We start from the raw sequence: 25,976 nt of genomic DNA, 5'->3' as shown, positions 1-25,976 counted from the left end.
CCGTTCCTGCTTTCAATGTGATCAACGGCGGCTCCCACGCCGACAACAAGCTGGCCATGCAGGAGTTCATGATCCTCCCCATCGGAGCAGCCAACTTCAAGGAGGCCAAGTGCATTGGGGCCGAGGTGGACCACAACCTGAAGAACATCATCAAGGAGAAGTACGGCAAGGATGCCACCAATGTCGGTGATGAAGGCGGATTTGCCCCCAACATCTTGGAGAACAAAGAAGTCCTGCAGCTGCTGAAGAACGCTATTGGGAAAGCTGGTTACACTGACAAGGTGGTGATTGGCATGGATGTTGCTGCCTCCGAGTTCTTCGGGTCTGGGAAATACGACCTAGATTTCAAGTCTCCTGATGACCCCAGCAGGTACATCTCACCTGACCAACTGGCAGACCTGTACAAGTCCTTCATCACGAACTACCCAGTAGTATCTATCGAAGACCCCTTCGACCAGGATGACTGGGACGCTTGGGCAAAGTTCACTGCCAGTTCTGGGATCCAGGTGGTAGGGGACGATCTCACAGTGACCAACCCGAAGCGAATCGCCAAGGCCAAGTACAACCAGATCCTCAGAATTGAAGAGGAGCTGGGCAACAAGGCCAAGTTTGCTGGCCAGAAGTTCAGAAATCCCCTCGCCAAATAAGCTGGGCAGGCAAACCTCTGGTAGCCCCTCCCTGAGCTTGTCAGCGTTCTCTCCGCTTCCCTAGAGCTGCCCTGCAGCCAAGCCAGACCAGCTGACACCTGTTGGAACCCCAGCTTTGTGACTCTGTGACTCAACTCCTCGCCCTTCTTGAGAGCTTCCCATCAAGTGTCCCAGTGTCATCCCGAGGTGTCAACAGGCAACATCCCCAGTGGTTTTGTTTGCAAAATAAACATCAGTGACCCCTAAAAAAAAACCCATCTTGGGAGATGTTGAATGAAACATATGGTTAACACCCTTGGTTGATAATTGAAAGGTTCCGAAGTCCACCCAGTGGCACCTCAGAAGAAAGGCCTGGTAATCTACTTGTCCCAAATCAGATATTGAAAACCCTATGGAACACAGGTCTATTGTGACACGAGAGTGCCATGACTAGATAGCAAATGATTTCGGGTTTTAAACTCCTTTCATCTCCAAGTAGTTTTCCCTTTGCATATCTCCATACCTTGGTTCTGCCTAAATCTTTCTCCTATCACCGAATCTTTCTAGAGTATATACCTAAACCACCCATGCTAACCACTGAGGGTTCGCCATCTCTCCTTAATGAGATCCAGGCGGCTTGGTCTGCTGCACAAAGCCCTTTGGTATCTGATCCCATGATTTTCTTAGCTCTGTTTTCCTATTTATAGACTCTGTGCTTGATCTTAATTCCTAAATCCCCTTGACACATCTCAGCCTTGAGTCCCTGCATCCTCTGTCAGAGGCCACTGCCCACACACCACTCCATACTTCTGATCCTGGGTGACACTTTAGAAATGTCGCCCTTGTTTATTATCACTGTCTCTTTCCAATAATTACACACTTGTCTTGTTCCCTCTATGAGATTTGTGTGGGCCAGGGCTAAGTCTTAATCACCACTGGGTACCCCGCCCTCCCCCCACTTCACTCAGACACACACCCACACAGGCCAGCTGGTACTAGCTCTGGAGTGACCCTTGACCCTGGACTATGCTTTTCCCATGACGTCCAGTCCCCTCTCCATCCCACTAAAGTGTTACTGCCTCCTGACGAACTAGGTGGTCACCAGGCATGGCCTGGCTGTCCTGAGAGGGCCCAGAGAAGGTTCTTCCAAACCCAGGCTACATAGTCTGTGGGGTTTCCCATAAGGCAGAGTGCATGTAGCCTGCCTTTGCACCAGGGCTTTTGGCTACTGCACGGAGGAAACTCCTTGCTCATCGCTGGCCATGCTTTAGCCTTCCGTGTTTTTCTTAGTTGTTTATAGAAGAGACTCCTCCTATGCCCCCTGCCCTGTTCATTCTATTGCCGCTTCTCTAGCCTTAAGACTTGACCCCCAACCATAAAATTATTTTTGTTGCTACTTCAAAACTGTAGTCTTGCTCCTGTTATGAGTCAGGCGGCCCCTGTGAGAGGGCCCTTCGAGCCCCCAAGGGGTCACGGCCCACAGGTTGAGGACCACTGCTGTAGACAAAGCCATTGTGAGGCCAGAATGGAATCGCCATCGTGCTATCCAGTCAAGAAGCCCCTGCTGGTTCTGGTTCGCAGTCAGCAGCGCTGTTAGCATGACAGCACAGCACAGCCTAAATTTCTCCAAAGTGCCTTGATGAGCCAAAATGTTTTGTTTTCGTCCAGACAAAGCCACCGTCAGCTTAGAAGCCGCAAGAGCCCGCTTGTTCTTATTGGCGGTTATGTCTTTGTAGGTCCTTTTCCCGCTTCCTCTTATTAGGGACCTGCTTGATACCATCACTGTGTTGCCGGATTCGCTGAAAGAAGTAAATCTGCTTCTGCAGCTTCCTGCCCATCCCTTGTCTGGAGCCAGCAGGCAGCATGAGCACCCAACCCGCCACACACACACACAGGCCAGTGCAGGTGGTGTGGTTTGCAGTCAGAAAAGCGACTTCTCATTGCGAGGGTGGGGGTCGGGGGTGGATGGGAGCAGACACTCTTCCGATATTACATCAATGTGAAAAACAAATTCAGCATCTGAGAATGAGTCGTTAGAAAACCTTGCTGAGTTCAGACACAGCAACTGTGGGGCTTAAGACCATAGGCAAGGGATAGATTTCTAAAACAGGGTTGGAGATCATTTAGATTGTAGGTCCCCAGACTTATTGCTGGGGCGAAAGTGTTTAACTGCCAGGGGGTGCTGAGTAATTAGCGGGAAATAATTACTCAGCACCCCCTGGCAATTAAACCCTTTTGTAGTATAGCTCATAATCCAGGCTAAAATGTAAGTCTCTGCCTTTGCAGCCCCCCCCTCCCCCACCGCCCCCAGATATCATTCAGGCATCCCCAAGGGAGTGGGATTGCCCACTGTGGGAAACACTGAGTTAGCTAAGTCCTTCTTGCCACCGCTCATAACTGACTCAAAGACAACCAGACTACCATTTGTGGTTGCCAGGAAGTCGATTCTAACCCATGGCAGCCCAAGTGTGTACTGAGACTCATTTTTGAGACATAGGTTGCCAGGCCATTCTTCCAAGGTTTCTCTGCATGGAATGAGGCCTTTCAGCCAGCCGCCTCGTGTGTCACCCATTTGTACCACGCAGAGATGCCACCCAGAATAGGTGGAGGATAAGCAAAATTAGCACCTAGGTCTCCATTCCTAGGCCCAGGCTCGCACAGCACCCAGCTCCCTCGTGTCTAACCTTCCCAGCCACCGATGTCCTATGAGTACAGCGTGAACCTCTGTGGCTGGATGGGTCTCTTCTCACTTTACTTGTTGGCCTCGATTGAGAGATATGCATGTTATACTTTGAGTCATAATCCGGTACTATTCCATCTGTTTTTGGTTCAAATCATTACGCTCTGGTCCCTGGTAGCTCTTACATCGCCCCTGTGGCACACGCCTATCAGTGTGGGGTCTGTCTGGCTTTGTTCCCGACTTGGATTCTTGAGTGTTTCCATACTTTCTGGCTTTACAAGGAGGCTCAGGATCATCTAGGCTCTTCCTTCCCTGGCACTGGAGTCAGCCATTTCTCCAAGGAGTCCTACTTCTCCAGTCCATTGGCAAGACCAGGGTAGCCCTTAGCTGAGGGCTGTTATTCCCATCTTGGAGGCAACGCTTTGAGGACCGTCCTGGGAAGTCTGCCTCTTTGCCTCACAGGAGCTCAGACATTCTTTTTCCAGTTTCTGATGACTCTTCCCGTGGCCTCTGGACGTTTCTACTGAGGATTCTGCCCTGTGGACCCTAGATGCTTTGGCCTCTACCTCCTCCACTCAGAGACCCTGGTTCTGGTGTGGCCCGCCCCTCCTTTGGTGAGCCTGGAAGCCCTCTCCAGGCAAGGGCTAGGCAAATGGAGGCTCATGCTGTGTGTTTCTTTCTCTCAGGGACCACTGCCCTGTGGTACCTTAATGTCCGATGTCTGAGAGCCATGGCTTCATGGATTGTGCCTCATGTTTCGGTTGTTTGGAGTGGGAAGGGAAATCCGGTCCCTGAAGCAGAAGCTAAAGTCTCCTCTAAAGTTTAGGGTCTCACTTATAAATGTTATGGGCTTTTCCTGGAACTAAAACAGAGAGAAGGGGGCTTGGAGTACACAGTGGCTTAGAGCTACAGCAATGAAGTAGAGCCTGCCTGCATCCTTCACAGATGAGGTAGCTGGTGGTCTGAAATATACCGTATATACTCAAGTAGAAGCTGATTCAAATATCCACCAAGGCACCTACTTTTACCACAAAAACTGCATTAAAAATGTGCTGGAAAACTGGGCTTATACTAGAGTATACGCAGTAATGTATTGAACTAGGAAACTCTATGTTCTCTACATATTGAGACAGATTGGATTTTTACATTGAAAAGCTCGGAGGAGGACTGCCTCAGCAGGGATCGCTCCCTTCTAAGGAGAAAGGGCGTAGACTGACCAGCAGTGACCAAGGATTTTCAACAAAAACAGACCATGTGACTGATGTGCTCATATCTACACAAGTTGCCTTACAAGGCCATAGTAGATGGCTGCTTTCACAGGACTGTTCCCGCATCCTGGGCAAGCCTAAGTCTAATCCATGGTCATCCATACAGCTGGTTAATACACGTGCACACCAAGTGCTTGAAAACCCACTCAGCTAACAGGACAGCAAGGGGAAAACCATGGCTAAAAATACTGCCCCACTCCTGCCTGCCCAAGGGTTCTACTCAGCCTTCATCTTACCCTTCCTGTATCAGAATGAGTGTCTCACACAAACATGCACACACACACACATATAAACCCACAAACACCCTTCCAGAACATCCTCTGGGACGATATTTTTCTCCTGGGTCTCTCTGTTTCATTGTCCTCAGGTCTTATAAACATTTCTCCCCAAAATGATGCAACTTTTTTTAATTGTGCAAACTTTTCCCCCACTTTGACCAACCTTTCTGTTCTAATATTTTATGACTTTATACATTTTAAATAAAATGACAAGATATACTATCATTATTTTATAAAAACAGATTTTCTGTGCTACTTTTGCATTATGCCATCATGAAGTCAGAAATTATTATTTTCTTGCAAATCATTTTATTAGGACATAATCCAGATATCATATCATTCAATAGTTCAGTCACATCCAGCAGTGTGGTGTAATCACTACCACTTTCAATTTCAACCCATTTTCTTCCTTATTGCACTCCTCGATATTGGCTTCCCATGACTGCCTCCTGCCCCCACCATACCCGCCCCCTCTGGACCCCTATTCCAGTAATTATCTCTGTAGATTCACCAAGAAATGGTTCTTTTCCATAACAAACGATAAATGCATTCTTGGGCAAATGGGTGAAGTCGTAAGTTTGAGCTGAGTTGTCTTTTGTTTTGTTCCATTTCTGTTTTTTTAACTACATTGCAAGGTTTTAATCCAATTAAGGTTTAAAACATTTTAAAAACCGTTTTGTTGATATTTCACTTACATATCACACCATTCAGTAATTTAAACATATTAAAAAGAGTTGTGCAGACAACCTTTATTTTTTTTAATGGAAGAACTTTCTATAAAAGGAAAGGTACTTCTCCAGTGTCAGCGGTTTGGTTGCTGCTGGTTTGTAAGCCCAGAGTCTTCAGAAACAAGTGTTCTTCCACCAGCTCCCCATGTACAGCACACTTCCCCCAAATGGTAGATCTGCTGATCACTTGCAGCACAGAACTCTGGAGACGTTTTCAGGCTAGCTCATGCTTCCATAATACCTTCCCTTCTGTGACCACACACGGGGCAATCGCAGTGGGGTGGTTAAGGCTGCCCCAAGGCTTCCCCAGTGTGCTTGAAAACTCCCTGCTGGGGGGCCACGCAGTGAGGTTGGACTCCATGGTCATCCGTGCATTGAATCTCCCCTGTCTTTCATTCTATCCAGCTTATCCCCACCACCCCCACTCACTCTGGCTCCACCAAAGTAAATAAACATTTTTAGAAGTACCAATGCTTCTCGTCATCAAAGAGTAGAAGACCCACCATAAATGACTATGGAAACCCTTGGTTAAATGCCGTTTCTTCAGACGTGCATAATGGCAAAGCATGGAAACAGGAAGTGGTCCTACTGAGGTCTGAGGCCAGTACTCTGGTTTTAGAGTTAGCTGATGTGTGTAAAAAGGTAGGCCGTCTGGATGGAGGGTGTGGACTTGTCAGCACGTGTGCTTGGGGCAGCGGGGTTGTCATGGCATAGTGTATCACTAGCAAAGTTATATGTGAGCATAGAAAGACAATAAACCTTCATTTCAATTACCAAACCCGAGTAAGCCAACAAGAGTATGCATGTGATCCAGAAGAACACTGTTGTTCACTTTAGCAAATATTAAAAGTTTGCAAAATTCTAGGTATAACAACAGTAAACTTATTTGTTGTGCGACGTAAGTGCTCACCTTATAAATGAAAACTCAGCAGTTCAGCATAGAAATGTAAGTAATCTCACATCTGTGTCAATGTAAATGACACTTTTATACATGTCAGATATATAAGCATGTTTATCCGGTGTGCAGATAGAATGCCGCATTACTGATTGCTTTCTTGGTCTCCAGGGATGCCCTTGGAGACAGATCTTGCATGCCAGGGAGCATGTGCAGGGGGGAAAGGGACTGGCTACAGGAACCTCTGTCCTCGGGTCTGGATCCGCTGTTATCCAGTGGGAGCAGCCCCGGCATGCAGAGCCTCCTTGTCCAGCAGAGGCACCCGGCTGCCCCGCTGCGGGACCAGCCCAGAGTGCGGAGTGCAAGAGCACCTGGCTGCCTTGTGCTACCCTGTGTTTCAGCCATACCGTCTAGACCGTATGTTTACATCTGTGCTTGGCTGATTGCCTTGTGCAATTGAGACATGCCGAACAACAAAATAATGGGGAAAAAATTCAGAGGCCAACAAGAAAATGCTACCGTTCTGTGTGGAGAGCGTATGTGAGCATGCACATCCCACTGTGCACGCACGTATATCTGAGCTGGGTCTTCTGAGTGCCATTAAGAAATATTTATCATCATTTTCCTGATTCCGGTTCATGCGGAGCCTGGCAATGAAAAGGAGCCAAAGCACCTTGGTGAGTTTGGAGGTGGTCGGGGGCATGGAGTGCAAAGCAAGGAGCGAATCCCTTAAACGGGAGCAACAAGATGCAGCCCCTGCTGGGTGGGGTCAGCACGGAAAGCCTTTTGAAGACTCTTATTAAGAAGAATCATGAAAATTAAGAAAGAGAAATGCAACAGCAGAAAAGTCCTGAAGAGCGCCAGTCAGACGTCCTCCCGATACCTACAGTGACTCTGGGTGAAGAAGCAGAGGATGGGCTCCCGAAAGAACCAGCTTGGGAGAAAAAGAACAAACGGGGAAATAATCGTCCATTTGGCCTGTCCATGTGCTAAGCAGTATTCTACCTTGACATGTGTAAATCTCATTTAATCTGTATATAATTATTCCCACTTTACCTTTGGAGAAACTGAAGTTTAAAGAGATTACATATCTGGCCCAAGATTATGCAGCTAGTAATTCAGTGCCAGAACTTACCACAGAGCGTACATATTTGAACATTTTCAACACACAGTTTGTTATATCTCACTTGTATTTGTAACTCCTTCTTCCACTCCCCAGTTGTCTTCTGAGCATGTGCTGCGATGGGTTTTCATTTATTCAGAGTTGGGCATCCATCACGACAAGCCATGTGTACTAGTTTTATTGAGAGATGTTAAAGGCTGTGTACTCATCATGACAATCAGTTCTAGAACAGCTTTCCTTCTTATATTCATTATTAGCTCCCCATTTCCCTCTGACTACCCTCCCATAGCCCCAGTAAGCCAGTACACCAGTTATTGTCTCTGTAGATTTGCCTATCCTGGATTTCATAAACTAGACCACTTATGAAAATGAAAACAGCAATATATATGCATGTGTATATGAAAAGACCAACAACAGTATCAGAATAAAAGAGAAAGAAAAACCTCAATTGAGAAAAAGCAGGCAATATTGAGAAATAGAGCAAATTCAAGGTGGGTCAAAAGGGAGATCAAATGATCGGGTATTTCATTTCAATCTAATTACATCTGCCATGATTGAGTTTACAATACTCTGTATCTGATAGCAAGGTTATTCCTGTCCCTTCAGTATGATACGAGGGGAAGCTTAATCCATGCAGAGACCCTGCAGATAGATCTTGGGCTCCAGGGTCCTGATAACCTTCTTCAAATTATGTTCACAGTTTAAGTTCTGATACCATTCCCTCCTTCGGATTTGGATTTTATTATTTATTCTCTTTGGATCACACAAGCTGGTGTGCTTCCTCCCTGTGGACTTAGTTGATGCCTCACTTAGAGGACTGTTTGTTTTGAAGACAAGCCTCTAAGGCCCTGATGCTTTTCTTTTAGGTAGCCCAGTGCACTCTGCTTTCTTCGCCATCTGTTGCTGTAGCACCCACGTCTTCAGTGATCTCTTCCTGAGAGCGAGCATCGAGCAGGGACATGTTATAAGAATGAATTGTTCTTAGATGGGGGTTAAAATTAAGGCCAAACTCCAAATCCATTCACTTATCTATGGTTTATGTATGTCTCTAGTCCATTTTAGAGAGCTCATTATATGTCTCTAGTCCATTTTAGAGAGCTCATTATCATTTTATGATAGAGAACATAACAATCACTTTTAGAACATTTTATCAACCCCAAAAGAAACTCTGGACTTCGCGTTCATCACTTCCCCAATTCCTAGGTAACCACTAATCTAATTTCCTTCCCTATAAATCATCTAATCCTGGACATTTCACATACCATATATACTCAGTATACACTGACCCGGATGTCAGCAGAGCCATCTAATTTTACCCAAAAATTGCATTAAAAATGGGCTGAACATCGTGGCTTATACACGAGTATATACAGCAAGTGGATCATACAATTTGCCATCCTTTGTGACTGGCGTCTTTCACATAGCATAATGCTTTAAATGTTCATCTCTGTTATGGTATCTATCAGAATTCATTTCACCTTATGGTTGAATAATAAACATCCCACAAGAACAAACCACCTTTAAAAAATGTACTTAATTTTGACATGCAGACAATTTCTACTTTTTGGCTTTCATGAACAATGCTGCTACAAACATTAATGTACAAGGTTTTTGTGTGCGTATATATTTTCAGTTCTCTTGGTTAAATGCCTTGGAGTAGAATTTTGGGTCAAATGGAACCATTAACCTCTTATCTTAAAAAAAAAAGACACCATTTTTCATCTCCACCAGTCCTAGCTCCACATTCTCATGAACACTTGTTGTTGTCTGTCTTTTGATTGCCATCTAGTAGTTGTGGAGCGATGTCTTATTCTGGATTCTCCCTGATAAATAATAATGTTGAGCATCTCTTTATGTGCTTATATCTTCACCTGTCTTTTTTAAGCTCACCCCAGACATGTCATCTCATCTGTAAATACTAATATGGGTACCTGTGAAAGAAAAAAAGCACCTTTCAAAAAAATAACCACAATATTATTATCAGTGCTTAAAATTCTTAAGTTATCGTGTAAGCACTATTCAAATTTTCTTGTTTGTCTCATCCTTTCATACTTAATGTTAATAGTTTGTTAAACCAGATTCAGATAAGGACTACACTTACTCTTGTATAATATATTTCTTCTGAATCTGTTTCCTCTTGCCCTCCTTTTTCTTTTTTTAAAAAAATTTGTCATTGTTTTTGAAGAAGCAGAGCTGTTTATCCTGTACAGCCAACATCCTGAATTTTGCCAATTGCACCCCCCAATATTATTTCACATGCTCTTCTGGTTTCTGTATTTCCAACCAACTGGAAATTCAATCTAGAGGCCTGATCAAACTTAAGTTTAATGATGACAATGATGATTTAATTTAAAATTTTAGGGTAGCATTCTCTGCTTCCAGATCTCCCTCTCTTTTTTGTTAAGACTTATTGGTAGCTTCGGGTATTGCCCCTACTATGTTCCTTGCATAACTCCTCCCCATGAGCATTTTGCCTCATGGTTTGGCAGGCACAGGTGAGCATCACCTTTGGCCATCAGTCTAGTCAGACGCCTTCCATGGATGCAGCCGTATTGCAAAGGCATGAGCTTGAGAAGCTGTCAATAATTGAGGGAACATTCTTTCTTTCAGGCCTGGCGTAGTTATTGACTTAACTCTTCCACACAAGATGAAAAATGTTAAGAGGGCAGAGTACCATTTGCCTTGCTTGCCAATTGATTCCCCAGTGTGGTATAGCTTTTAACTGGCACAATGCCAAGCATTACAATAAAAGACCTTGCATTCAACAGATCTACAACTAGTTCTAGAAAGAATGTCTTCATGCAGTCTTTAAGAAAAAAAAGATTTTTAGATGAAGCAATTGTCGGAAACATTTATGGGGTCCCCAGGAGTCCTCTACGGGCTGACAGATTGACGTCATTGGGTCTCCAGCTCACTACAATTACTCCAGCACATATGGACCATGGTTAGAGCTTCGTGGCTCACCAGTGACACAAATTAAAGTAGAAGTCAGATGGAAATGTTTTAAAAGACGAGAGAAAGGGCGAATGAATATGAAAGAGGATCTGGCTGTAGTATGTTGACACAACATTTATCAAGTACCTGGCATATGTAAGGTATGAAGCAGTGGCTCCCCAGCTTTTTGTTCTTCAGATCCCCTCTGGACTCGTAAAATGGTTGAGGACCTCAGGGCTTCTGTTTACATTGAGGTTATATATAATGGTATTGACCATATTAGAAATGGAAACTGGGATATCTTGTTACATATTTATTTAATTACTCATCTAAAGTGGGAATAATAAACCCAATAGATGTTAACGTGAATAAAAGTTTCTAAAAACTCTAACCATAAGACTTTTCATGAAAAGTGGTATTCATTTATATTTTTGTGTATTTCTTTACTGCATAGCATGAAAGAAGGCAGTTGATTTCTGTGTCTGCTTGTGCTCTCGTCTCTTGTTTTGGTTGATTATCTGTCAGGAAAACTCACTTCATCCAGATAGGACTGCTTGTATGTCGTTGCAAACGAGAGAGTCTTAAAAGCATCCAGCCTTGGTGGTACAGTGGTTAGGTACTCAGCTGCTAATCCACGGGAAGAGATTTCGTGGGAAGAAGATGTAGCAGGCACATCTGTCTTTGCAGACCTGGAGCCCACATGGGGTGGTCCCCCTCTGTTCACTAGGTCCCTATGAGTCAGAATCAACTCCAAGAGAATGGTTTGCTTCTGCTAGCCTATTGAGAAACTGTGGCAAGTGTTAAGCTTCTTAAGGTGTTTTGCAATGTGAATTCTGAACCACTCTCAATGAATTTTGTGTACCTGCTACGTTAAAATCTATTTTTCTCTCTTGCATTCTGCGTAGATCTTTCCCCAATGTCTGATTTTTGTGATTTAATGTGTCAGTCAGTTGAAAAATATTGATTCATACGCATTTTCAACTATTGACACATTTTATTATTCCAGATTTGAAAATCACATTTCATTATTAGCACTGCCAATCTCACCCAGAGAAGTCATATGTATTAGTAAGTTTTCCTCAATTCTGATTTTCACTTGAGAGCTTGAGTTCTAGCATTGACAGAAAATGACATCAACCCTTAAGCAACAGGCTCACTCTTTTTATTTTTTAGAGAAGTTGCTTAAGTCTGAATAACCATAGGCTGCCCGCCAGCAGTTCAATGACATAAACATGGTATTTTATGAAAAAAGGAATTGGTTCCACAATCATACAAGGACTTTTTCGTGAGACCTCAAAATGTTCATGGGAAAATCCCATTCTCTTTTAAGTGAACTTATCCACAATGTTTTGGAAGCCCTATGTGTCTTAATAAAGGGTAATGTCCTGCTCCCCCTTATCATGCACTGTAGTCGAAGTGCTTTGTCCTTCTTCCTTTGAGGCTGCGGAATACAAAATGACACGTATGTGGAGTGGTCATGATTTAGTAAAGTTAATAATTCTTGTTGCTTTTTCTAGGACATTCTTATGTGAAATTGGGTGTTTGCTGGTTTTCCAAGAGGTATTATGAAGATTATTTTGAGTTCCATACCCCTTAAAGGACCTAGGGGATTGCTAATGGTCTTCCAAAAACTTGGCACTCATTGTACAGTTCTCTGTATACCAGATGCCCTGCTTGTTGATGAGGAAGACAAGTTATAAACGATAAGAAACCCACAGTGGCATGATGCATGTTAGGGCAAAAGGCTGGGGGAGGGGACATTCAAGCTGAGACTTGGAGTGAGCAGAGTGGAGCAGCGGGCTCTGGCTCTGAGGAGAGGGCCCCTCAGAAAGTTTACGGTGTAGTGAGGGGTTGTGCTCTTGAGTGTCGTGAGGGAGGGACTCTTCATAGCGAGAAGGTCAACAAGGGCAGCTCAGGCCCCAGCAGGCTGGGCCTCAGAGAGGTATGGAGCGTGTAAGCAGAAATGGAAACGTGTCTTCATGCCCTTTCGTCTGCTTCTCTCCTCCAGATGGCCATGGCTAGACTTAACATTCTTACCCATGATTGCAAAGTCTTGAACATAAGTTTAAAAATGTCTGAAAGATTACATACATCATGAAGCACAGCTTATTTTAAAATTTATAAAACTAGCATGTTGATAAATGAAATGTGTCTATCTGATGGAATATTGCCCATTCATAAAGAGAAGTGAAGGTCTGGTGCATGCTGTGACAAGGACAGATATTGAAGGCATTATATCAAGTGGCAAAGGGACAATTATTATGTGATGTCACTTATATTGAATATCTAAGTAAACCTATAGAGACCAACATTTTATAGTGGCGAACAGGGTCGAAGGGAGAGAGACAAGAAAGGGGAAACTGTTTAGGAGACTCAGGCTTCTGCTGAGGGCAATTGGAATAGGTATTTGAGAATGGATAATGGGGATGACTGGGCAACATGATAAACATAATAAAGGTCACGGAATTTCCCCATTAAAGAATGTTACAATGACCACTGTTTTGTTACACAATTTTTAAAATGCGCTTATAAGCTCTTATAGTGTGATATATATTAAAAGGAAATCAAAGAAGTTACAAATAAAAACTCAGAATAATGGTGGCCTCAGATGGAGGAGTCAAGAGGATGGCTGAGGAGGACCAGAAAGGTAGAGGTTCTCAAACTGAGCGGTGGTCTCGGTGGAGCGCTTGGTACTGTAGTAAGAGCCAGTGACAAGTGATATGGAGCGTGCCAGGCACGACTCACTCGTTGGCATATATCATGAACCATAGCTGTGACCCAAGTATTGTGAGCCCAAGGCTTAATACACAGACAATGGAGGTACTAAGCAAGTCTAACTGCTGTCTCCTTTCTTCACATCCCATACCCACTAGAGTTATGTAGATAACAGCTATAGTACAGAGAAGCACTGAGGGAGGGCCTGGAGGAAGCAGCTAATACTTAGTCACCTGAGCCTCAGGGCAACAGCCCCGCCCCGCCCTGCCCTGGGTTGTGGAGAAGATAGTGAGATAAGGTAATGCCTTGCCTGTTCTCACTCACATGTGCTGAGCTGGTGAGCATTTTCTTTCCAGTAAGTAGTCCCTGCTTCTTTTCTTTTTTTTTCCTTATATGGCTAGGGAAAACCAAAAATGAAGCAGGTGTGTTGTTTTTGTTTTGTTTTGTTTGTTAGGGAAAGGCTGTTGACTCTATTCTTCAGAATGTTTGATTTAAATTCTCTTTGCCCGTGGATGGTATTTTTATTTTGTCTGATTGTTTGAACAAGCAGGAAGAAAACAAAATGAACTTGGGAGGCTCCCTACTTTCTTCCTGAAAAGAGATTTCAGGGCTCTAGGCCAAAATGTGGCTTCAAATGGCGGTGCGAGGCGGCCCACCGCAGGCAGGCTCTGCTCAGCAGCCTGGTGGTGGCAGGCACATCCCAAAAGAGACAGAGAGAGAGAGTCTGCAGAGCTCAGTGAGCTGCCCACTGTGGGTGGACCCAGGAGAGGGAGGGGGGAGTGTGCTTAGTGGGGCGGGAAGGACGGCCAGAAGGGCTAGACAGAAGCTTCGTTTTAAATCTGTGCAGCACTTTCCCTCCATCCCCGCTGGCTTTAGTCCCCTGGGGCAGAGGTTCTGAGCATCTGTGATAGTAGTCAAGTTACACAACTAGGACCATTCTCCTGGAGCTACAGGTCACAGCCACTGTGGCCTCCTCCCTGGTCAAAGGGGGGCTCCCAGCATGGCACGTGATCAAAGAACAGGTTATAGAGGTAAGGATGGGTGGATTCCTTAGCCGTCACCTCCCTGTGTTCACCAGAGGAAAATGACAGCCATGGCAGTGCAATCGCAGCATAAGACTGACTGACATTGACTCTTAGGAGTGCCCTGCTGAACCCATTAGCCCTTGAAGACAAAAGACACCAGAGCCCGTTGAAGAAGAACCACCCCTTCCCAATCCCCAGAGCAAGTCAAGCTAGGTAGTTTTGTGCAGGAGGCTGGCTTGTGGAGTGGGGGCCTCTGGGCACTTAATTGGGGAAGTTGGGCATGCCATTCCACAAAGCGGAACTGAATGCTTTCAGACTGAAGCTTCCAGTGGAGTGGTATGCCCCTGTGGACATTTATTAGCAGACCTAAAAGAACTTTTTAACAGGTCCGGATAAACAACTATTCTAAGCATTTCTCACTGGCATTATAATGTGTTAATAACTTTCTTAATAAACCCTTAGTTAGTCTGGGTACTTTAGAGAAACAAATCCACAGAAACTCATGTATAAGAGAGAGTTTTATATAAAGGTTAAGTGCACATCAAGAAGATATCCCAACCCAGTGCTGCCCAAGCCCACAAGTCCAACATGAACCCATATGTCCGACACCAATCCACAAAGTCCTCCTCCATCTCACAAAACAGAAACAATGATGCCGACTGCAGGAGGAAAACCGAGTCAGTGAATGTGTAAGCATCTCAGCGCTGGCAGGGGTCTCCACACAGCTGCTCCAGTACCCAGGACTGCATTGGGGTAGGTCCATGTGGCTTCTCCTCAGGGATGTCTTGCAGGAAGTGAGCTAAGGCAGCGCACCCTGGTCCGACCATCACAAGGCAAGAGACCCGAGAACTAGAAAGATGAGGTTCACCGAGCCATTTACTCCTCCACCCTTCAATTAACCCCACATGTGTCTATCGGCCAGGTTGGCACAATAAACTACCTCACCCTTTAATCCCGAATAGTTTCTGTAAATTCTATGTGGCCATAGACGTGGGTATTAGAACCCAGGGACGTAAAATTATTATTATTAAAAGTATTATTATTATTATTGATGAAGACAGAAGATCCCTACCCCATCAACTGTGTCTAACAGAATATGGCACCTCATGCAGTCAACGCATCCCAGTGCTACGGTTGCTGGACTAGGTGGCCAGCTGAATGCCCAGCACAGAGGCCTTGGGGACCCCACCCTCCATGCGGCCCCACATGGGTTTTGCTGACCTTCCTGAACCTTCTTTCATGGGAACCTATGCCATCTTCAAGCTCAATCATTAGGGACTCTTCTCTACCCAGACCCAACATGGAACTCTCCGGTCCATTATGCCTTCTATTTCCTTTTCTTGCTTTATTATGCTTGTTAGAACCTCCAGCACAATTTTTTCAAACCACATTAATTCTCCATGGCTTACTACATTGGCCCTGCTGGAAGTCATTTTTTTAATTCATCCATCAAACACTGGTAAATATTTTCCAAGTGTCAAGTCCTAGGAGCTCCAGGGTAGTGTACATGGAGACTATGCTCCACTACTGACCACAAACGTAGGTTGGGGCCCACCTAGAGGTGCTGCAGAAGAAAGTCCTGGCTATATGCTCCTGAAAACCAGCCCATGGAATTCGCGTGCGCGCACACACAGACTTGGCATGGCCATGAGTTGGCGTTGGCCCCACAGGCAATTGGTTGGGTTTGGACTTTGTAAGTTCTACACAGCACTGTGTGGAATATGAAGTAAAATAGCATGGAGCCCTGGTGATGTACTGGGCTATGAGTGGAGCTGCTCACCACAAGGTTGGCAGTTCAAATCTGCATTTTGGAATATTGGAGAGACGGGCTGCTCCCTTAGAGGTATCCAGCCCAGGAAAACCTATAGAGCAGTTCTACTCTGCCCCATAGGCTATGAGAGGGTTTCCTTTTGGGTTTTGGTATCTCAGAGCAAAAAAATACTCAATCAACACACATCCTCCCTCTCGCAGGGCTCAGGACCCTCGAGGGAAATTGTGACAAAGGGTGAACCACTCTAAAACTGCCTCTTCCAAGATTTCACAGCTCACAGAGCTACAGCGATAGCACTGGAGACACAGTGCAGGAATTGTGCCTGAGCTGACCTTCCCCACCCCACACACTGGGGCAAAACACAAAGGGAGTGCAACAGAGCAGCAAGGGGTGCAAAGCAACAAAGTCCCCGAGGAATCCCCAAAATAGACGTCTGACTCGGCATTGGACCTTGGCACCTCATTAGACCCAATCGGAAAACATTCTTAAGTGTCAACAGACAGACCTGGAACTATTGATAGGGTTCTCCCCCCCCCCCTATGCCTATCTATATAATAAACAGGATTGTTTACAATCCTGAGGAGAAAACAGGACCTACTTACTGTAGAATTGCTGTCCAGTGAGTGACAGCACATGTATTAAGATGGGAACACATGTGCACGAAACATTGTTTATCCTCTCGTGTAACTGCAGTTGTTTGAACAATATGTAGAAAGCAGAAAAATAACCCACTACTGTTGAGTTGATTCCCAATTCATAGTGAACCCTGTAGGTCAGGATACAGCTGCCCCTTTGGGTTTCTCAGACATCAGGGAAGACAACCTCTTCTTTCTCTGAGGAAACAAATGATGGGCTTGAAACACTGACCTTGTGGTTAGCAGTTCAGTGCACACCCCACTATACTGCCAGAGTGCCCTGTAGAGAAATAAGGAGTGAGCTTATATGCCAAGGGAGCCCCCACGGTTCTAAACAATCCTCTGCCCCCCCTCCCCAACTGCACTACCATCATTGTTTTGGGAGAGATTAGGGGCTATGGAAAGTTGGAGAACATCAGTAATTAAAGTACAAGCCGTCTGCCTTCTTCAACCCCGGCACATACCCTCTTTTCTGCTGTTGGAAGTGCCCACAGTGGCCACCGTACGAGCTTTCAAAGAGAAGGTCCTTCTCTGCCATGTGGACACTGCCCCCAGGACACTGCACCCTTTCTCCATCCCCCCTCCCACGTACTCAGTGAGCTCCCAGGGTAGTGTGACATCTGCTAAGAGCCCTGAATCTGAGTTGCTTATCCTTCAAGTCCAACTTTCCCAATGACCATTCAAATGACCTACCCTTAAATAAGATATTTAGCCGCATCAAGCCCCAGTTTTGCTATGTGTAAATAGGGGCAATGGTATCTTATTCCATTAGGCTGTAACTAGTATGAATAGTATGCTCACAGGGGGGCATTCTAAGGCATAAAGATCATGCTCTGCATCTGTGAACTTGTTCCGTAAGCCGTGTCTGCTGCCACAGTTGCTACATGATGATGATGTGGGAGGTTTCTGTTGTCATTAGAGATATTCAGTGATTGATGACTGGAGTGAAGTATTGATGGTGGCCAGCTCAAAGGGTCACCTCCTCCATCAAGCCTAGATTGGTCCTCTGCCAAGAGTCCCCGTTGCCCCGCTCGATCTCCTAGAACACTGTGTTTGCCCCTAGTTGATCGCTTCTGCTCTGCTCTCTGTGGCACAGTGTCATTTATAACCACCACCACTTCTCAGAGGTACCAGTCTGGTGCTGAGGGGCCAGGACACAGGCAGGCAAGGTCGGGGGGCAAGGCTGTGCCACACCCCCGTGTTTGAGCACAGACCAGAAGCACTGCCCCCAGGCCTTTCAGGAGGCTGTGAAAGGAGCAGCACCCCTCAGAATTCAGACTATGCTCTGAAGGATGAATCTGAGCCATTGTCAGCAGCAGAAGGATTCCCTGGTGGCACACTGGTTAAAGCCCTCGGCTGCAAACCAAAAGGTCAGTAGTAGGAATCCACCAGAGGCAAATATGGAAGGCTGTCCCCAGACAGATTTACCACCTCAGAATCCCTATGGAGCTGATCACTCTGAGATGGAATCAACTCAGCAGCAACGGGTGTTTTCGTTAGCAGGCAGTGAGGGGCATATCTTAAAGCCAGGAGGTCCTCCCCAAGCCCTTCAGATCATATCTCCTCAGAGTGTGAGTCCTGTCTCTGTTTGACTCAGCCCCTGTTGTAGAAGTTATACATCTGTCGGCCCTACTTACAAATAGGCCTTCAGAAAATGAAACATGATAGGCCCTCGGAAAATGTTTAATAAATGACATTCAGTCCAGATAAAGTGGGTCGGCAGCTCCCATGTCATACTGTAGTGGCTTGTGTGATGCTAGAAGCTGTGAGACCAGTATTTCAAATTTCCTGCAGGGTACTCATGGTGGACAGGTTTTAGCAGAGCTTCTACATTAAGACAGACTAGGTAGAAAGGCCTGGTGATCTATTTCTGAAAAATGGCCAGTACAGACCCCACAGATCACAATATATTGTCTGATATAGTGCTAGAAGGTGAGCGTGCCACCCCTCCAGCCCCCCAGTTGGAATGTACCCAGTGGCTATGACAATGGATTTGACCATGCCAATTGTGAAGATGGCTTAGGACTGGGCAGCGTTCTGTCCTGTCGTACATGGGTTGGAGCTGAGTCAACAGGAGCTGATGAAAACAGCCAGGTATGTCTGAGGCAGACAAAGACCCCAAGGACCACATTTTTAAGTGTGTCTCCTTGATGACGCTGCTGCAGCCTGAAAATCTCCTAAAACCTCTGTGGTCTCGTGTGGGCTCTCAGCACCGGGAAACCGGAGGCCAGGGGGCCCCCAGAGATTGACTTCCACATGCACTTCCTGCCTCACAGCAAACGCCCTGTGCTGTGCTACCAGGTGGACGGCTCCCAGGTGAAGAGAGCTAATAGAGGGGAAGTAGTATGTAATGTGGGTGAAAGGTCCTAGCTCTTGGGCTTTCTGTGGGCACTTAATGGATGCTAAATAATTAAGAGAATAAAGCTGGAGTTGCCTTGCTGGATCTGCGATGAACTAAGGGGATCTAGGACATCTGCAAATTGGTCATTAATGTTTCATCAACAGCGCTGCACCTTTGATAGCGCAGAATGGTAGCAGGCATTTCCAATCATGGAGCTATAGTTTCCTTAAAACTATTAGCCTAGCCTGCCACTCCACCCAACCATTTGAGTTGGTTTCAAAATAACCTGCCAGCTAGCAAGGAATGGCTCAGCATCTTTTGCTGATGTGCTGAGGAGAGACTTGGGCACTGTCCCTTTGTGATGTTTGGAGAGAAACTGTGGAATTGAGTACATTACACTTTTATGGGTTTGCGTTCCCTTGTTTTGCTTGTTTTTGAAACAAGGTGTGACTACGCCGAAATAATTGTTTGCCAATGATGGGGAGTGGGCAGGGAAGGAAATGATTCCTTTCATCCAGAAAGAATGGCTTCTCCAAATGGCTTTTGTTGTAGGCAAAGCCAGGTTTAACTTCACATGCTGCTGTGCTGACATTAAGCGTGACCACTGTGGCTTCAGATGCTGGAACTGGCAGTTGACCCATTTAAATCGTCGGGGAAGCCCAGGTCTGCACAGGGCCGTGCTTCCAGAGAACCACCCTGGAGCAAGGAGATGCAGCCTCAGTTCAGAGCCCTACTTACAAATGTCAGCCATAGCCTCTTGGAACATAGCCAGCAACTTGCCCGGTTCGGGCTGTGCCTTTGGTAAGATTGTCCACCAGGAGGGAAAAGAAGCCATTCCCTCTAGGGACCCTAAATTCCAGGATTAACCTGAGCCTGCTGTTAAGACTGTTACCCCAGAATACACACCTGAACACACCAGTTCCTCTTTGATTAACTTTGAACTCAGTCCCAAACCCACTGCTGTCAGTAGATCTCAGCTTATAGTGACCCTATAGGACAAAGTAGAACTGCTTGAACTTTCCGAGGCTATAAATCCATATGGGAGCAGATAGTCTCATCTTTCTCCCTCAGAGTAGTAGGTGAGTTTGAACTGCCAACCTTAAGGCTAGCAGCTTAACCCACTACACCCCCAGGGCGCCTTTTAGAAGGTGGCAGAGGGAAAGAAATGGTCTCTGTCCCTAGCACCTGGGTGGTAGGCTTTTGACCTCAGCCAGCCCCTGGAGCAGGAAGCTATTGGTAGAGCTATTGGCCCTGGATCTGTGCAGATCATCCTCCTACAAATGGCGAGGGACTTAGCCGAGCAGACGTGTAGTCTCAAACAGAATCGTTCTCCTGTGGAGGGGGAAGAGCCATGTGCAGCTGGTAGTTGGGGCTGATTGGATTGGATGTTCACGCCACATCCACTCTAGCTAAGTAAAATTAGTAGCTTGTGTGCTAGTGAGTGGAATCCAAGGGTAGTCCAATGTTAAATGCACTTGGCTGCAAACTCCAAGGCTGGGAGCTTATGTCTAATGTGAATCGCCCATAGCTATCAACTGCAGAAAACTCAGCCGTTGAAAGCGCAGTTTCCACTAATATGCATGAAGCCCTCTGAACTAGGGTTCTCCATCTGAGTACTTTTGACATTGGGGGCTGTGTCCCTGGTCTAGGTTCTAATAGCACCACCCTCGTTCATGTTTGTTAGTAATTATGTCTTCAGACCTTGCCAAGTGTTCCATGGGTTGTGAAAGTTGTAAGACTCCCCCTGGTTGGAAACCATTGCTCCAAAGAAGCCATGCCAATGCAGCCTACCCAATGAAAACATACCAGTCTACATGGTAGGATGGGGTATTCTTGGTTTTAGACTCTTTTCCCACTCCTGTGTTTATTTGCTGGTCTGTGTAGCCACTGGTCTGTCCATCTGCTGACAAGACAACTGTCTGTCCATGGTATACTATGCCTTTGGAGCCAGACATGTTTGAATTTAAACTCTAGCTCTGTTCGTTGCTACCCATATGCCCTTAGTTTTAACTTTTCTGATCCTCACTTTCCTTACCTGTAAGAGAGGAAGAAGCAGTGCCCACCTGTGGGAACTGCAGCAGGATTGCATGAGACTGCGCTTGGTGGAGAAGCTGGATTAGAGTAGGGAAAGATTAATGAATGGCTAGAGTCTGAGTGGAGGGTAAGGCAGAACACTTGTCACAAGGAATTGAAAAGGAAAATGTGATGAGATGGGATGGAATACAGCAGGGGTCCTCAAAGTTTTAAAACAGGGGGCCAGTTCACTCCCTCTCATACCTGTTAGAAGGCCGGACTATAGTTTTTTTTTTTTTTTTAGAAAAATACTATGAACAAACTCCTATACGTACTGCACATATCTTATTTTGAAGTAAAAAAGCAAACACCCGGTGGGCCAGATAAATGTCCTTGGTGGGCTGCATGTGGCCCGCGGGGCCATAGTTTGAGGAAGCCTGGAATACAGTATGGGATCCAAGGAATTGAGGGGAGGAGCCATTTGAGATCGCAGTGTTGATGAGATTAAGATGAGCAATCCAGGAAAAGAAATGGGTCAGATATGATCCCAAGACTCTGATAGCATCCATGTGGCTGGGAGATTGATGTATTGTAGTAAGCTACTGGGACCTATGTGGGAAGGGAGGTGCGCTCTGGGTGAGACTGAGCCCCGCAGGACATGCAGTCTTTTGAGATGGCCATTGGGCGCTTAGAAATGTGGCCGTGCAAGGATTCAGCCCGGGAGTTCCTTGATTGGATGTGCTCATTTGAACCTTGTGCTTGGACAAAGTAAAGAAGCTTAAGCAGCGAAGAGAAAACGGTCAAAGTAGATCCTTTGGGGACACCCACTGTCAGGCGAAGCAGGTCACTGAGATGAGGTGAGGAGATTGAAGGCAGAGCAGTTTTAGAGCGCAGGAAGTTGGAGTCAAGAGACTCCTTAAAGCTTTCCAGGAAAGTACAGCTGCCCGGGAAAAGTGTCCCAAAAAGGAAGATGGGGTCAAACCCACATACTCACAAAGCATGGAGAGCCGCGATCGAGGAAAGCCCAGAGGAAGGCGCTGTTTATGAGGTTACTGAAGACCGGAAAGATGGCGTTTCCGGTTAACAATGCCACGGGAATCAAGTGTTGTTAGTGATTAAGAACGAGCAAGATATATAATGTAGTTGACCCACAAACAACCCAGAGGTTAAGGGTACCAACCCCTGCAGCCAAAAATCCATGTATAACTTTTGACTCACCCCAAACTTAACTACTAATGGCCTACTAGTGACTGGAAGCCTTGGTGATAACATACACAGCTAATTAACACAGCTCTGTATGGTATGCATTACGTGTACTGCACCCACAGAAAAGCATTTTTGATGCAAATTAAAAAGGTATCTCACAGAAAGTACAAGGTTTTAATGCCCACTGGCGAAGCCGCAACTTCACAAATTTCCTTTTTTTGTTTTTTAATGGTCTTTGCACTGGATTCATGTATCATGAAATGATGGGCAACTGCAGCTGCAAACCTCAGTCTACAATATGTGATGTATCGAGCAATTCGCTCTGTGCTTGTCCTGCCCTGACCTTTCTCTCCTTGGGAGCACTTCCGGCATTGCTAGTGGCGCCTCATAGGAGTCTCGTGTTGTTCCAGGTTTATGGTATTGCACTAGACACAATGAAAAATGCACAAGAGCCACAAGAGATTACTTTCAAGCCATGGTATGTAGTGTACTAGAGAGATGCACTGCGCACATGGAAATGATTAGCACCACACACGTTTTTTTAATCCGTGTCTATGTCGACCCTTGCGTGTTGTTCAAGGGTCCACTCTATATTAGTTCCAGAAGTTCTTCAGCAAAGACAAGAGACACAGCAGTCCCATAAGTAAGTAAATAAACATATATAGAGAGACATGTGAACTATTTTTCAAGGTTTGGGGTTGTCATTAAAGCTATCAGAAAAAAGAATATGGATCCAAGGCATGAAATGATTGGAGAAGATACTGGGAGGAGGAGGATGCTTCTTGGTTATGACCAGAGAGGGAAGAATAAGGAAGAGAGAAACATGTTCTGGTGGTGAGAAAGAACATTAAGCTTAAGTGATGAATTCTCTTAACCCCAGTCCTAGCTTTGTTTATGTAGAAGGATTTCCTGGATCACAGAAGTATAGTTTATCCACCTGGAATTGTTTTCCATGGATTTATTTTCCCTAATTGTGTAGTGTCAGGGTTAGCAGTTCGAAGCCATCAGCCACTGTGTGGGAGAAATATGGGGCTTTCTACTCCCTTCCAGATTTGTAATCTGGGAACCCCCGAAGGCACTCTACAGCTCTCTCGGGTGTTGACTCTGACTTGGTGGTGTTGCATTGGGGTGTGTGTTGTTTTGATGGGTTTCAGGTGCTGTCGATGTTGTAAGAAGCAGACAGTCTCACCTTTCTTCCTCGGAGATCAGACTGCATTTATTGGATATTGTGCAGATCGCAGGGAATATCAAACTCTCTTCCTGCTTTCCTGATTTCCTTTTCCATCCTCCTCCCTCTTTCTCTTCTTTCTCCTTCCTCTCGCTGCCTCACCCCACTCTCTTCCCACCGTTTTACAGTGGTAGCTGCTTTTCTCCTGAGCGCTCGCCCCAGCCCAGTGCTCCTGCACACCTTTGTCTCCAGATCCTCCGGGGGCCGCTCACGCCTGGCCCCACTCGGCCCCAGTCACTGAGCATCTCCACAAGCATGCAGGTAGCTTTTCATGACCAGATTCTTTTTTAAATCCTTTCTTTGTAGGAGGCAGAGGCTAATCTTGATATACATGGAGCTCAGCGTGCCTTTGCAATGGTACTACTTCATCTTACATCTCTGTCACTTCCAGCGTGGGGCACATTGTTTAATCTCTGCTTGTCTTCTCAGATCATTTTTCCCACTTAAAATTTAACATCTTAAATTAGGGCCTGCGATCCTTCCCAGACCTCAGCATTTGTTAGCTGTGGCTAGGTGGCCCTCTCATTCTCAGTGTCCCAATGAGATTGGATTTATCACTTCGTGTCCAGCATGAGCTTCACCATGGCTAGGCCATGTCATACCAGATGCTGGAAGAGCCTCTGGGGTGGCAGGTGGTCTCAGAGGCCTGTCTACCAAACTATCTCCTCCTGCCCTCCTTTTCTGAGCTTCAGAACAGCCCTTCTGCCCCCAGGGTACCAATGTTTCTGGTTCTGACCCACCCCACACTTTGCCACTCTGATGCCTTCTCTACAGGGCTCTGTTTTTCTTACATGTGTTCCCGCCCCATTGGACTAGAAAGTTCTTGAATAGAAATTAGTGTTTTGGTACCTATGATGTGTGTGGACCACAAGAATGGATGAGCCAAGGATATAGGAGGGTGAGAGGGCCAGGGAGGGAGGGGGAAAGGAGGAGCTTATATCAAGGACTCAAGCAGAAAATGTCTTGGAAATGATGATGGCAACATATGTATAAATATGCTTGATACAATTGATGCATGGGATGTTATAAGAGCTGTAAGAGCCCCCAGTAAAATGATGATGGGGGAACAATCCTGGGAAGTAGCAGGCTTGTTTTACAGTGTGAATCTAATGCAAGAGGTACATGTGGAGAAGGGTAACAATATACTGATCCCTCCTACCTTGGCAGGGACCTCAATTCATTCAGCTTCACATGGCTGCAGTGATGATTAAATGTACTGTTGCCTAGAAAATGCAGGTAGTATTATGTGGTATATACTGTTATTGATGACTCAGTTGACATTGAGTCAGTTCCAACACCATGACCTCATGTATAACAGAATGGAATGTCGCCTCGTCCTGTGCCTTTGTCATGATTGTTGATGTGCTCAAGTCTGTTGTTGCAACTAGTGCCTTCCAACCAGAGGCTCAGATTCCAGCAGTATGTGGAACCATAGTCTGTTGTCATCCACAGTGTTTCCTTTGGCCAGTTTTCAGGTTTTCCAGACCTTTCTGCCTATTCTTTCTTAGTCTGGAAGCCCTGTCAAAACCTGTCCATTTCTCAACACAAGAACACTTTGTTCTAAATACCTGGCATTCCGTGATGCTCACCTTCCCAACACAATCACTGAAGATAAAATGGGTGCACAAGCAAATGTAATGAAGAAAGATGATGGTGCCCAGCTACCAAAAAATAAAGCGTCGGGGGTCTTAGAGGCTTGAAGACAAACAAGCAGCCATCTAGCTGAGAAGCAACAAAGTCCACATGGAAGAAGCTCACCAACCTGTGTGATCAGGAGGTGTTGATGGGATCAGTTATCAGTCATCAAAGACCCAGAACAAAAAAAGCATATCAATGTGAGCAAAAAATCAAATCAAGGGGAAGTGCGGAGTGCAGACCCAAACCCCATCTGTAGACAATTGGACATCCCCTTACAGAAGGGTCACAAGGAAGAAACAAGCCAGTTGGGGTACAGTATAGCACCGATGAAACATACAACTTTCCTCTAGTTCTTTAATGCCATCCCCGCACTATCATGACCTCAATTCTACCTTACAAATCTGGCTAAACCAGAGCATGTACATGGATACAGATAAAAGTTGGAAACACAGGGAATCCAAGACAGATAAATCCCTCAGGACCAATAATGAGAGAAGGGATACTAGGAGGGGAAGGGGAAGGTGGGGGGAGAAAAGGGGAATTGATCATAAGGATCTACATATAACACCCTCCCAGGGGGACGGACAACAGAAAAGTGGGTGAAGGGAGACATAGGTCAGTGTAAGACATGAAAATATAATAATTCATAAATTATCAAGGGTTCATGAGGGAGGGAGGAGCAGGAAAGGAGGGAAAAATAAGGAGCTGATACCAAGGGCTCAAGTAGAAAGAAAGTGTTTTGAAAATGATGATGGCCACATAGGTACAAATGTGCTTGACGCAATGGGTGGATGTATGGATTGTGATAAGAGCTGTACGAGCCCCCAATAAAATGATTTTTTTTTAAAGGCTGTCCATTTTGGGTGACACCG

The 25,976-nt window shown here is 45.6% G+C and overlaps 1 protein-coding gene across 3 annotated transcripts in view; it reads left to right on the top strand.

The window, feature by feature from the left end:
• Positions 1–25,976, top strand: part of FARS2 (phenylalanyl-tRNA synthetase 2, mitochondrial) — a 605,344-nt gene that overhangs the window by 510,953 nt on the left and 68,415 nt on the right. The gene's annotated exons all lie outside the window — the stretch shown is intronic.

This window comes from Tenrec ecaudatus, chromosome 7 (assembly GCF_050624435.1).
Source record: "Tenrec ecaudatus isolate mTenEca1 chromosome 7, mTenEca1.hap1, whole genome shotgun sequence".
Classification (NCBI taxonomy): Eukaryota; Metazoa; Chordata; class Mammalia; order Afrosoricida; family Tenrecidae; genus Tenrec; species Tenrec ecaudatus.
The sequence above is the reverse complement of the archived record's forward strand: the minus strand, read 5'-3'. Positions and strand labels throughout refer to the sequence as shown.